This window comes from Nerophis lumbriciformis, linkage group LG31 (assembly GCF_033978685.3).
Source record: "Nerophis lumbriciformis linkage group LG31, RoL_Nlum_v2.1, whole genome shotgun sequence".
NCBI classification, from domain to species: Eukaryota; Metazoa; Chordata; class Actinopteri; order Syngnathiformes; family Syngnathidae; genus Nerophis; species Nerophis lumbriciformis.
The window spans coordinates 7,995,001-8,009,997 of NC_084578.2; positions in this window are offsets into that span (position 1 = coordinate 7,995,001).

Below are 14,997 nucleotides of genomic sequence, written 5' to 3' on the forward strand. Positions count from 1 at the left end.
AGATCTGGTTTTAGCAACAAAAAAATCATTATCATCATACTATGCAATATGAAATGAAGCCAAAGTGTCAAAAACGACACAAGGTCCCTGTGACAAACTATTAAAGGACTAAATATATATATACATACATATATATGTATATGTATGTGTGTATATGTATATATGTGTATATATGTATATATATATATATATATATATATATATATACACACACATATATATACATATACATAAATATATGTATGTGTGTGTGTGTGTGTGTGTGTATATATATATATATATATACAAACATATATATATATATATATACATACATATATACATACATATATATGGATGCATATATATGTATGTATGTATATATATGTATATATATAAATATGTATACATATATATACATACATATATGTATGTATATGTATATATGCATGTATATATATGTATGTATGTATGTATGTATGTATGTATATATGTATATATGAAACAGGCCTGTAGAGATGAAATAGTCTTGTGATTTTTTTCCCACACATACATATATATATATATATATTTATAAGCGGTAGAAAATTGATGGAATGGATGGACATGTATGTATATATATATTTATATACGGTATGTATATATATATATATATATATATATATATATATAAGCGGAAGAAAATTGATGGACATGTATGTATATATATATATATATATATATATATATATATATATATATATATATATATATATATATATATATATATATATATATGTATATATATATATATATATATATATATATATACATATATGTGTATATGTATATATATATATATATATATATATATATATATATATTTATATATATATATATATATATATATATATATATATATATATATATATATATATATATATATATATATATATACATACATAATATTTGCATTTGTATATATATACTGTATGCATGGTTTAATTTTTCAGTGTGTGGCCCTCAGTGTCCAACCTTTGGCCAGCCCTGCACTAAAGTTCCAGTGATGCACTTTTCATCTGAGAGCATTCCCTGCTTATCTGGCCGTGTGCAACATCCTCAGGCTTCACTTTTTGGACGCCATCCAGTGGCCTCCCGACCGCGTCGGAAAAAACGCTCAGTTGCATTTCCAAAATGTTTGTTTCAGGCACCGTTTTTCTTTTGATTGCGTGCCCGCTTTTAAGCATTTATCAGCTTTCCTTCTCCTCCCGCCTGCACTGACTGACATGTGTTCTCCCGGTGCAGGATTACATGCTGCAGGTTTGGCACGCTAAATCCACCTTGGACTAAAACCTTGGTACTTTAACACAGTGTTGGTTGTAGCTTCCAGTATGTTGGAGAAAGAATTTAAAATCATGGCATTGTAGATGTTGAGGATGTATTTTTATTATATGCGTTGGATGAGAAAATGTGACGATTGTTTCAAGAATTTAATTCGAATGGGAGAAAATGTTTTGGAAAATGTGGAATTCCTGGAAGTGCGTGGTTAAAAAAAATGTTAGCACTGAATTTTTAGACAATCAATGTTTATAGACTGATTTTTTTTTACAATTAATTTTTAAACAATCATTTTATTTTACACTGAATTTTAAAAACACAATTTTTTAAACAAAGAATTTTCAACCACTTAATTTTTATACACTGAATTTTTTACAGTGAACTTTTATATAGTGCGTTTTTTACACCAAATTTTTAAGCGCTGCATTTTTTACACAACATTTTTTACACTGAATTTTCAGACGCTGAATTTTTAAACAAACTTTTTACACTGAATTTTTATACAGTGCGTTTTTTATACTGAAATTTTATACACTCAATTTTAAACACAGACATCTTTTACACTGAATTTTTATACAATGAATTTTAAAATACTGAATTTTATACACTGCATTTTTAAACAATGATTCTTTTATACTGAAGTTTAAAACACTCTGAATTTGAAAATACTGAATTTTATACACTGAATTTTTAGACAATTAATCTTTACACACTGAAGTTTTTTATACAGATTTTTTTTACACTTAATTTTTTTACACACTGAATTTTAAAATACGGAATTTTATACACTGAATTTTTAGACAATTCATTTTTATACACTGAAGGTTTTTGTACTGATTTTTTTTACACAGAATTAAAAAAAAACAAAAAACTTTTATACACTGAATTTTTGGACAATGATTTTTTTTTACACTGAATTCTAAAACACTGAATTTTTTTAACACAAGCATTTTGCTAAAAACTTTTTTGAATGGGAGAAAATGTCTTGGAAAATGTGGAATTCCTGGAAGTGCGTGGTTTAAAAAAATGTTAGCACTGAATTTTTAGACAATCAATGTTTATACACTGAATTTTTTTTTACAATTAATTTTTAAACAATCATTTTATTTTACACTGAATTTTAAAAACACAATTTTTTAAATAAAGAATTTTCAACCACTTAATTTGTATACACTGAATTTTTTACAGTGAACTTTTATATAGTGCGTTTTTTACACCAAATTTTTAAACGCTGCATTTTTTACACAACATTTTTTTACACTGAATTTTCAGACGCTGAATTTTTGAACAAACTTTTTACACTGAATTTTTATACAGTGCGTTTTTTATACTGAAATTTTATACACTCAATTTTAAACACTGACATCTTTTACACTGAATTTTTATACAATGAATTTTAAAATACTGAATTTTATACACTGCATTTTTAAACAATGATTCTTTTATACTGAAGTTTAAAACACACTGAATTTGAAAATACTGAATTTTATACACTGAATTTTTAGACAATTAATCTTTACACACTGAAGTTTTTTAAACAGATTTTTTTTTTTACACTGAATGTTTTGTACACATATTTTTTTTAAACTGAATTTTAAACACTGAATTTTTTTTACAATTTTTTTACTGAAATTTAAAAACTACATTTTTTAAACAAATAATTTTCAACCACTTAATTTGTATACACTGAATTTGTATACACATTTTATACACTTAATTTGTATACACTGTATTTTTTACACTTAATTTTTATACACACTGAATTATTTTGCGCTGAATTTCTTTACACTGAATTTTTACACATTTTTTACACTGAATTTTTACACATTTATTACACTGAATTTTTAGACGCTGAATTTTTTAACTCTGAATTTGTTTACACTGAATCTTTATGCACTGAATTTTTATACAGTGCGTTTTTTTATACTGAAATTTTGTACACTAAATTTTAAAGCACTGACATTTTTTACACTGAATTTTTAAACAATGATTCTTTAATACTGAAGTTTAAAACACAGAATTTTTATACACTGAATTTTTAGACAATAATGTTTACACACTGAAGTTTTTTATACTGATTTTTTTTACACTTAATTTTTTTACACACTGAATTTTATACACTTAATTTTTAGACAATTAATTTTTATACACTGAAGGTTTTTGTACTGATTTTTTTTACACAGAATTAAAAAAAACAAAAAACATTTTATACACTGAATTTTTGGACAATGATTTTTTTTTTACACTGAATTCTAAAACACTGATTTTTTTTAACACAAGCATTTTGCTAACAACTTTTTTTTCAATGAAATTGTGAGTATAATTTGATGTAAAAAAAATTCAGTTAAATAAATTCAGTGTCAAAAAAAAGCTTTCGTATTAAAAACTCAAATTAATCTCCATATTCGCCATTCTAATTATTGTTGTTGAACGCTGAAAAGTATCAAAACGTTAAGGAAAGATGTGCTACTATTACATTTTTTTATCTTCCCAAAGTTCTCCCAGAATTCCCGCAATTTATTAGCAGAATGTCCACCTTTTATTCTTTCGAATAATCCTCCAAACTTTTTCAGCCAAAGAATGATTTGAACATTCTGAAAGTGGAATGGTTTGAATTGGATGAAACATGAAGGCAAACCAAAAAATGTCAGAATAATAAATGGAATATCATGTGAATGCATTCACACAACTAGAAAACGCAATTTCTGTTGAAATTGCGTATAAATGCTGAAAAACCAACAGTTAGCTTGCTAGCCAGATAACGACAAGTAGTAAAATATATGACCCTTAGGTGCATATCTGCGAAATTAGCTACAGCTTTATGTTTGTTCAAGTTTTCTTGCTAAGCTAAGTTTAGAAAAAATAGCTATAAAGCTAGTATGCTAATCTTAGCATGCTAGCTTTTTGTAGCTGAATGGGTTGGTGTTTTTGGAGTTTTTGGAATCGGTCGAAAAATGTTAAAGTAGGGAAATGCTTGTGTTAAAAAAATGTAGTGTTTTAAAATTCTGTGTAAAAAAAGATCATTGTCTAAAAATTCAATGTATACAATTTAGTTTTTTTAAATTCTGTGTACAAAACATTCAGTGTAAAAAAAAAAAATCAGTATAAAAACCTTCAGTGAATAAAAATTAATTGTCAAAAAATTCAGTGCATATAATTCAGTATTTTAAAATTTGGTGTGTACAAAAATTAAGTGTAAAAAAATCCAACGTATACAAATTAAGTGTATAAAATGTGTACACAAATTCAGTGTATAAAAATTATGTGGTTGAATATTCTTTGTTTAAAAAATTTTGTTTTTAAAATTCATTGTAAAATAAAATGATTGTTTAAAAATTAAATGTAAAAAAATTCAGTCCATAAAATTCAGTTTAAAAAAATTATGTGTACAAAACATTCAATGTAAAAAAAATCAGTATAAAAACTTCAGTGTGTAAAGATTAGTTGTCTAAAAATTCAGTATTTTAAAATTCAGGGTGTATAAAAATTATGTGTTTTAAACTTCAGTGTTTTAAACTTCAGTATAAAATAATCATTGTTTAAAAATGCAATGTATAAAATTCAATATTTTAAAATTCATGGTATAAAAATTCAGTTTAAAAATGTCAGAGTTTAAAAATGTTGTGTATACAATTTCAGTATAAAAAACGCACTGTATAAAAATTCAGTGTAAAAAAATTCAGAGTTGAAAAATTCAGCGTGTAACAATTCAGTGTAAAAAATTTCAGTGTTTAAAAATTCAGTGTAAAAAAACACACTATTTAAAATGCGATGAGGTGGCGACTTGTCCAGGGTGTACCCCGCCTTTCGCCCGATTGTAGCTGAGATAGGCTCCAGCGCCCCCCGCGACCCCAAAGGGAATAAGCGGTAGAAAATGGATGGATGGATGGATATTTAAAAATTCAGTGTAAAAAAAGTCAGTGTATAAAAATTAAGTGGTTGAAAATAAATTTGTTTAAAAATAATTTTTTTTAAATTCAGTGTAAAATAATATGATTGTTTAAAAATTAATTGTAAAAAACTTCAGTGTATAAAATTCAGTTTAAAAAAATGATGTGTACAAAACATTCAGTGTAAAAAAAATCAGTATAAAAAACTTCAGTGTGTAAAGATTAATTGTCTAAAAATTCAGTGTATAAAATTCAGTGTGTTAAAAAATTCAGTGTTTTAAACTTCAGTATAAAATAATTATTGTTTAAAAATGCAGTGTATGAAATTCAGTATTTTAAAATTCATTGTATAAAAATTCAGTGTAAAAGATGTCAGTGTTTAAAATTGAGTGTATAAAATTTCAGTATAAAAAACGCACTGTATAAAAATTCAGTATAAAAAAATTCCGAGTTTAAAAATTCAGCGTCTACAAATTCAGTGTAAAAAATGTTGTGTAAAAAATGCAGCGTTTAAAAATTTGGTGTAAAAAACGCACTATATAAAAGTTCACTGTAAAAAAATCAGTGTATAAAAATTAAGTGGTTGAAAATTCCTTGTTTAAAAAATTGTGTTTTTAAAATTCAGTGTAAAATAAAATGATTGTTTAAAAATTAATTGTAAAAAAAATTCAGTGTATAAACATTAATTGTCTAAAAATTCAGTATTTTAAAATTCAGTGTGTATAAAAATTCAGTGTTTTAAACTTCAGTATTAAAGAATCATTGTTTAAAAAATCAGTTTAAAAAATGTCAATGTTTTAAAATTTAGTGTACAAAATTTCAGTACAAAAAACGCACTATATAAAAATTCAGTGCATAAAAATTCAGTGTAAAAAAATTCAGAGTTTAAAAATTCAGCGTCTAAAAATTCAGTGTAAAAAATGTTGTGTAAAAAAGTTCAGTGTTTAAGAATTCAGTGTAAAAAAATTCAGTGCAAAATAATTCAGTGTGTATAAAAATTAAGTGTAAAAAATACAGCGTATACAAATTAAGTGTATAAAATGTGTATACAAATTCAGTGTATACAAATTAAGTGGTTGAAAATTCTTTGTTTAAAAAAAAAAAGTTTTTAAAATTCAGTGTAAAATACAATGATTGTTTAAAAAATGTTTGTAAAAAAATTTAGTGTTTAAAATTCAGTTTAAAAAAAATACGTGTACAAAACATTCAGTGTAAAAAAAAAATCTGTTTAAAAAACTTCAGTGTGTAAAGATTAATTGTCTAAAAATTCAGTGTATAAAATTCAGTATTTTCAAATTCAGTGTGTTTTAAACTTCAATATAAAAGAATCATTGTTTAAAAATGCTGTGTATAAAATTCAGTATTTTAAAATTCATTGTATAAAAATTCCGTGTAAAAAAATTCTGAGTTTAAAATTTCAGCGTCTAAAAATTCAGTGTAAAAAATTTGGTATAAAAAAATTCAGTGTTTAAAAATTAATCGTATAAAAAGTCAGCGTTAAAAAAAAAGACAGTGTATAAAAATTCAGTGTTTTAAAATTCAATGTAAAAAAAATTCAGTGTAGAAAACATTTTTTTACATTGAATTTTGAAACACGCATTTTGCTCACCACATTTTTCAATGTACTTGCCAGTAAAATTGGTTGCAAAAAAATTCAGTGTCAAAAAAAACCTTTTGTAATAAAGACACAAATGAGCCTCCATAGTGCAAAAGCGTTCACACAATCATGCAAAAAGAAAGCGAGCACATTCGACACCATCGGGAAGTTTCTTCATCCTTTTTTCCAACTTTTTTGTTGCCGCTTCTGCAGAACAATCCTTTTCATGCTGAAGCCCGGCGGACAAGCTAATGAAACACTGGACTGTTTGCCGAGCAACATTCGGGACTGCTGTAACATGAATACTAAACCGCGGCACTTCAATGACAACCTGCGTGTCCTGGGAGGAAGGAGAAGTCTTTGTTGAGGATGAATGTTGGCAGGATGCCTTTAATATGCAATCAAAATGAACAATACTGTAAAAGACGTGTCGGAGACAAGCTATCCCAAGGCACGGCTCAGAATGATAGAACTGCAACTTTTCTTTTACTTTGAAAGTCTGAGTCATCAAGCCCAGTGTTCAATGGGGATATGCTGATAAATGACATTCACGGTCTCGCTAGATCGCTTCGTTCATAAAGATTTGATTCTGATTACCTTCCTGTGATGCTCTCATCATCCATAATTCTTAAATGAGACTGGAATTGTCCTTTTTGGGGCATGCTAAATAGCAAAAAACTGCTAGTAAGAGGTGGCTAACAATGCTAACAAGTAGCCTTGCATTTGTTGAGAGTCATACACAAGCACATTGGCAGCATGTGGATGTTTAAAGTTGACCCACTTCCTGGCTCGGTGCCACAACTTCCTGCTATAAAGGTGAGATGTATGATTTATAAACCAGAAGTACACAGCAGAAGCCTCTTCTTCTTTATTTCATGGCAGCTTATGCTACTAGCAACTCAAGCTAGTGTTGCATCTGGCCAGGAACTTGGTCAATCCCAAATTCTTTTGATGACATATATGCTGAGTAAGAAGGACCATCAAGACAGAATAGGAATATTATCAAGTTTTACTGAAGCTTCAGGAGACCAGCCCACATCAATACAGTCATACCGTCATCTCGGGATGGTCTAACATTCAAACGGAAAGAAACTACTTCTTGAATCGGAAAGCAGTCCCCCCCCAGGAAGGAATGCCTCCCCCTTCCCCAACACTGATAAGATAAGGAGGGGGATGCATCCTTTTCACATTCCAATGCCTAAAACATTACACAGACCTCTGTAGACAAAGAGAAACTGGTATACATGGAAAACTACTAGCGGGTCCAAACATGACTATGAATAAAGAAATAACTCTTAAACATATATGCATTCTCCACACTAGCTACTGGCTAGCAGGGCTGCAACTAGCGATTGTTTTAGTAACTGATTAGTTTGTCCGATTAATCAAGTCATCGGATAAAAAACACTTCATAGCTTCAATGCGTATTTTAGGGAACATTTTTGGAATAAAAAATAATTTTCGTTCTTCATTGCCTTCTATTTACTTTTTATTGACCTTCTATTTATCTTCTTTTAGCTTCTGTATCCCTTGTACTTACCTTATTTTACCTTCTATTTACCTTCTTATACCTTTTTATTTACCTTCTATTTACATAATTTTAGCTTCTGTCTCTCTTGTATTTACCTTATTTCACCTTCTATTTACCTTTTAATTCACCTTCTGTGTATCTTCTTTCAGCTTCTATTTACATTTTTTTTTACCAGCTTTTAACTTTTATTTAACTTGTATTTATATTATTTTAGCTTCTATTTACCTGCTTTTACTTTTTAATTTAACTTCTATATGTTGTATCTTTGTTTACATGCTATTTACCTTTTATTTATCTTCTTATATCCCATATTTACATTTCTTGCTGTCTTTTAATCTTTATTTACTTTCTATTTATCTTCTTTTAGCTTCTATTTACCCTTTTGTTTAACTTCTATTAACTATTTTTTCACCTTCTATTTATCTTCTTTTTGCCTCTTTTTACATGTCTTACCATCTTTTAACTTTTATTTACTTTCTATTTATCTTAAATGTACCCTTTTTTTAAATGTATTTATTTTTTTATTTTTTTTTACCTTATTTTAACTTGTATTCAATTTCTAGGTGTTTTCCTTTAGGTCCTATTTAACTTGTTACCTTTTAACTATTATTCACCTTGTATTCATCATCTTTTAGCTTCTATTTACCTTTTCGACCTTCTTTTAAATTTTTCCTTTCTATTTACCTTATGTTCCCTTCTATTTACTTTTTATTTACCTTCTATTTATCTTCTTTTACCTTCTGTCTCTCTTGTACTTACCTTATTTTACCTTCTTATACCTTTTTATTTACCTTCTATTTATATTATTTTAGCTTCTGTCTACCTTGTATTTACCTTATTTTACTTTCCATTTACCTTTTAATTCATCTTCAATTTACCTTTTAATTCACCTTCTATTTATCTTCTTTCAGCTTCTATTTACATTTTTTTAACAGCTTTTAACTTTTATTTAACTTGTATTTATTTTATTTTAGCTTCTATTTACCTGCTTTTACCTTTTTACTTACCTTCTATATGTTGTATCTTTGTTTACATGCTATTTACCTTTTATTTATCTTCTTTTTACATTTGTTGTTGTCTTTTAATCTTTATTCACTTTCTATTTGTCTTATTTTAGCTTCTATTTACCCTTTTGTTTAACTTATATTTAACGTGTTACCTTTGAACTATTATTCACCTTGTATTCATCATCTTTTAGCTTCTATTTACCTTTTTGACCTTCTTTTATTTTTTTCCTTTCTAGTTACATTATGTTCCCTTCCATTTACCTTTTATTTACCTTCTGTTCATTGTCTATTAATTTGTATTTACCCCATTTTGCCTTCTATTTACCTTCTTTTAGCTTCAATTGACCTTTTTTTTTTTTTACCTTCTTCTAACTTGTTTCCTTCTATTTACCTTATTCTACCTTCTATTTACCTTTGTCTACCTTTTATTTACCTTCAATTTATATTATTTTATCTTCAAATTAGCCTTTTATTTACCCTATTTTGCCTTCTATTTTCCTTTTTTACTTTTTTATTCACCTTCCAGATATTTTCTTTTAGCTTTAATTTACCTTGGACCTTTTTTTCAACTATTTTTTCCTTCTATTTACCTTTGTTTTCTTTTTATTTACCTTATATTTATCTTTTTTTAGCTTGTATTTAACTTTAACTTTTTGCCATATTTTTACCTTTTATTTATCTTCTAGTTCCCATCTTTTATTTATCTTTAGTTTTCTTCAATTTACCTTTTTTTGACCCTTTTACCTTTTATTTACATTTTACTTTTATTTTCCAAATTGTACCTTCTATTTACCCATTACCTTCTTTTCAACCTGTTATGCATGTGTTCACCTTCAATTTACCTTTTTTCTTTTACTTTCCTTTGTCTTTTATGGACTTTTTACCTTCTTTTACCTTACGGATTTGATCAATCTTTTTAGTTCTACTCATTAAATGATTAATCGAAGCAACAGAATATAAATCACAGCCTTTTTTCTAATCGAATCAATGGTTTATTCCGCCCCACCCCCCCCTACTGGCCAGTGGTGGGAGGAGCAGCATGGTCACAACGTGTCACTACGCCAGAAAAGTAGTTCCTCTGTGTTAGCTCTCACATGGAACCTTGTTGCCCTTTTTTAAAATGTGTTTTAAGAGCTAAGTTATAAGTGGTATTGATTGATCCAATTACCTGCGTTGTTAGCTGCCTCTTACTAGCAGTTTTTCACTGTTTAAAAATGAAAACAAAGTTTAACATTGGAACAATTCCACATGAACTGGACTTTGATGACTTGAATACTTTGCGAAAGTTACTGAAGCGATGACATAACAAATGTTTAATGAAACAAAAAGTAATTTGATTAATGAATGAGTCAAACTAATAAAGTCTCCTCTGCTATATTTGATTACCATTAAAAGGGTGTCAGTGTGTATAAAGTGGAAGGCCGCGTGGTCACATAGAAAAACAAAGATTAGACGTCATGTGACTGGACTATGGTAGAAAGTGAGTGGGATTAAAGACAACAATCATTATGGCTGTCAAATGAAGGTCCATTGTTGGCCACGTTAATATCCACACGCCATGAACGTAATAAGCAGCTGACAAATGATTATTGTCCGGCGGAGCTTGTTGGAGCCGCGACTCACGATGGCCCGCCGTGATTAAACCTACAATGGAATGTGGGGGGAAAAAAAGGAGCCGTTATCTCTTCGCCCTCGCTGATACTTTCCTTTTCTTGCGTACGATAACAAAAACAAAAGACCAGCGTGTTTGCTACACGCTCAAACATGCTGGATTATTTTCATAACCCAATTTATAAGTGTTGGGTTATATTTGGTGAGTAGTATAAGGTATACGGTATAAAGATATAAAATATAAGGTATAGGTTATAAGGTACATGGTGTAAGGGTATAAGGTATAGGGTAGAAGGTAGAAGGGTATAAGGTATAAAATATAAGGTATAGGGTATAAGGTATAAGGGTATAAAATATAAGGTATAGGGTATAAGGGTATAAGGTTGAAGGGTATAAGGTATAAAATATAAGGTATAGGGTATAAGGGTATAAGGTATAGGGTATAAGGGTATAAGGTAGAAGGGTATAAGGTATAAAATATAAGGTATAGGGTATAAGGTATAAGGTAGAAGGGTATAAGGGTATAAAATATAAGGTATAGGGTATAAGGTATAAGGTATAGGGTATAAGGGTGTAAGGTATAAGGGTATAAGGTAGAAGGGTATATGGGTATAAAATATAAGGTATGTGCCTTCACAGATGTGTAAGTTACCCTCTGCTCCCCCCTATCCCTTGTGGAGGGGAAGACACACAGATCCGGTGGCCATGGATGGGGTGCTGGCTGTCCAGGGTCGGGACCCGGGGTGGACCGCTCGCCTGTATATTGGTTGGGAACATCTCTGCGCTGCTGACCCGTCTCCGCTCAGGATGGTTTCCTGCTGACCCCACTGTGGACTGGACTCTTACTGTTATGCTGGATCCACTATGGACTGTACTCTCACAATATTATGTCAGACCCACTCGACATCCATTGCATTCGGTCTCCCTAGAGGGGGGGGGTTACCCACATATGCGGTCCTCTCCAAGGTTTCTCATAGTCATTCACATCGACGTCCCACTGGGGTGAGTTTTTCCTTGCCCTTATGTGGGCTATACCGAGGATGTCGTTGTGGCTTGTGCAGCCCTTTGAGACACTTGTGATTTAGGGCTATATAAATAAACATTGATTGATTGATTGATGTCTTGGGCACTAATACACCCCCATACCATCACACATGCTGGCTTTTCAACTTTGCGCCTATAACAATCCGGATGGTTCTTTTCCTCTTTGTTCCAGAGGACACGACGTCCACAGTTTCCGAAAAACAATTTGAAATGTGGACTCGTCAGACCACAGAACACTTTTCCACTTTGCATCAGTCCATCTTAGATGAGCTCGTCGGGGCCCAGCGAAGCCGACGGCGTTTCTGGGTGTTGTTGATAAATGGCTTTCGCTTTGCATAGTAGAGTTTTAACTTGCATTTACAGATGTAGCGACCAACTGTAGTTACTGACAGTGGTTTTCTGAAGTGTTCCTGAGCCTCTGTGGTGATATCCTTTACACGCTGATGTCGCTTTTTGATGCAGTACCGCCGGAGGAATCGAAGGTCCGTAACATCATCGCTTACGTGCAGTGATTTTTCCAGATTCTCGGAACATTTTGATGATATTACGGACCGTAGATGGTGAAATCCCTAAATTCCTTGCAATAGCTGGTTGAGAAATGTTCTTAAACAATTTGCTCAGGCATGAGTTCATAAAGTGGTGAGCCTCGCCCCGTCCTTGTTTGTGAATGACTGAGCATTTCATGGAAGCTGCTTTTATACCCAATCATGGCACCCACCTGTTCCCAATTAGCCTGTTCACCTGTGGAATGTTCCAAATAAGTGTTTTGATGAGCATTCCTCAACTTTCTCAGTCTTTTTTTGCCACTGGTGCTAGCTTTTTGGAAACATGTTGCAGCCATCAAATTCCAAATGGGCTAATATTTGCAAAAAATTAAAAATAAAATTCCAGTTCAAACATTAAATATATTGGTTGCGTTTGGACCAGTTGTTCCTACCAGGGAATTCAATTCGCTGGTCGCTCCCAAGCTCTTTACGACACTTAGGTATTTTGCAATATATTTGCAAAGCTTTGTAAATATACTGAGACCAGTCCAGCATAGAACATTCAATCGCGCCGCTAAGATGGTCTCCCCTCAAAAAAATGTGCAACCTTCTCTTCCTCCCACCCTCGTTGTCTTGTCTTTCCAGCCTAAACACATGCCCATTGTCCTCCGCACCTGGACATAAGAATAGATAAGAAGAAGGAGTATCTCTCTTTCTTACATTCCATATTCAAGGTTAGCACACAGCATACTTGCCAACCTTGAGACCTCCGATATCGGGAGGTGGGGGGTGGGGGCGTGGTCGGGGGTGGGGCGAGGCGTGGTTGGGGGCGTGGTTAAGCACAACCAGAATTATTCCGTAGATTCGGCGCACCGGGCTATAAGGCGCACTGTTGATTTTTGGAGAAAATGAAAGGATTTTAAGTGCGCCTTATAGCCCGAAAAATACGGTACATGTTTTTGTAAATGTGGAGAAGGGCGTGGCCTGCGGGCCTGCCGCGGAAAGGGTTGTGCAAGGACCGGCCTCGAAGACAGCGACAGGTGAGTGGATGACCCAGGTGGGCCTTGTTATCTAATCACCTGTCGCCTTTATTAGCAGCAGCCGGCTCGAGACACGGAGTTGGAGTGGGAGCCAGAGAGAAAGAAAGACACACAGACTCAGAAAAATACATTTCGCTGGAAAGCAAAAGCCTTGCACTATTTATGGAACTAAAACAGTGTTGTACCCTGAAATAAATAAATCTTAAGGAATATAACATAACTTGGCTTCTGAGAGTTTCAAAATTTAATGAATCAAATGCAAAAGTTGTTGATGAACAAGCAATTATTTTAATAATTAAATATGGTCATTTTAAATGAATTATTATGATCATTTAAAATGTATTATTTCAAATATGTTTATTTTAATGTATAATTCTATGGCTGGATGTAATAAGGAGTCAGAAAAAATACAAATAAAAATACAATTAATTTTGATGTTTTTAGCAAAATATAGTAAATTTTTTTTAATTTTTTTTTAAATTAATAAATATATTTATTTTTAGGTAAGATAAACATAATAATACAATGTATCTCTAGTTTGGATGATTTAGTTCTTGTCACCCTGTTGTCCTCCCTTCGTGAAAAAAGGCTGTCCTCACTCAGGTCCGCATGGAGCTGGAGGGGGCGTGGCCTCCAGCTCCGGCTGAAAATAGGGAGATTTCCGGGAGAATATTTGTCCCGGGAGGTTTTCGGGTGAGGGGCTGGATTTCGGGAGTCTACCGGAAAATTCGGGAGGGTTGGCAAGTATGGCACACAGTACTTGCAGACAACCAAAAGACCACAATTGGAAGAAAAACACTAGCTCGTTTTGTAATATGATTATGAAATTAAAGAAGTAACACTTAAATTCGGATATATGTAAATATCTGACACCGTCTATTCAATTGAATATAAGTTGAAAAGGAAATCATTATATTCTGTTTTTATTTATCATTTACACAACGTGCCAACTTCACTGGTTTTGGTTTTTTTGTATAGAGTCCTGTTTTGGTGGAGAAAGTTTGGCATACTTGCCAACCCTCCCGAATTTTCCGGGAGACTCCCGAAATTCAGCGCCTCTCCCGAAAACCTCCCGGGACAAATATTCTCCCGAAAATCTCCCGATTTTCAGCCGGAGCTGGAGGCCACGCCCCCTCCAGCTCCATGCGACCTGAGTGAGGACAGCCTTTTTTTCATGATGGGAGGACAACAGGGTGACAAGAACTAAATCATCCAGACTACAGATAAATTGTATTATTATGTTTATCTTACCTAAAAATAAATATATATATTAATTAAAAAATAAATCTTTTTTTTTTACTATATTTTGCTAAAAACATCAAAATTAATTATCAATAAATCAATCAATCAATGTTTATTTATATAGCCCTAAATCACAAGTGTCTCAAAGGGCTGCACAAGCCACAACGACATCCTCGGTACAGAGCCCACATAAGGGCAAGGAAAAACTCACCCCAGTGGGACGTCGATGTGAATGACTATGAGAAACCTTGGAG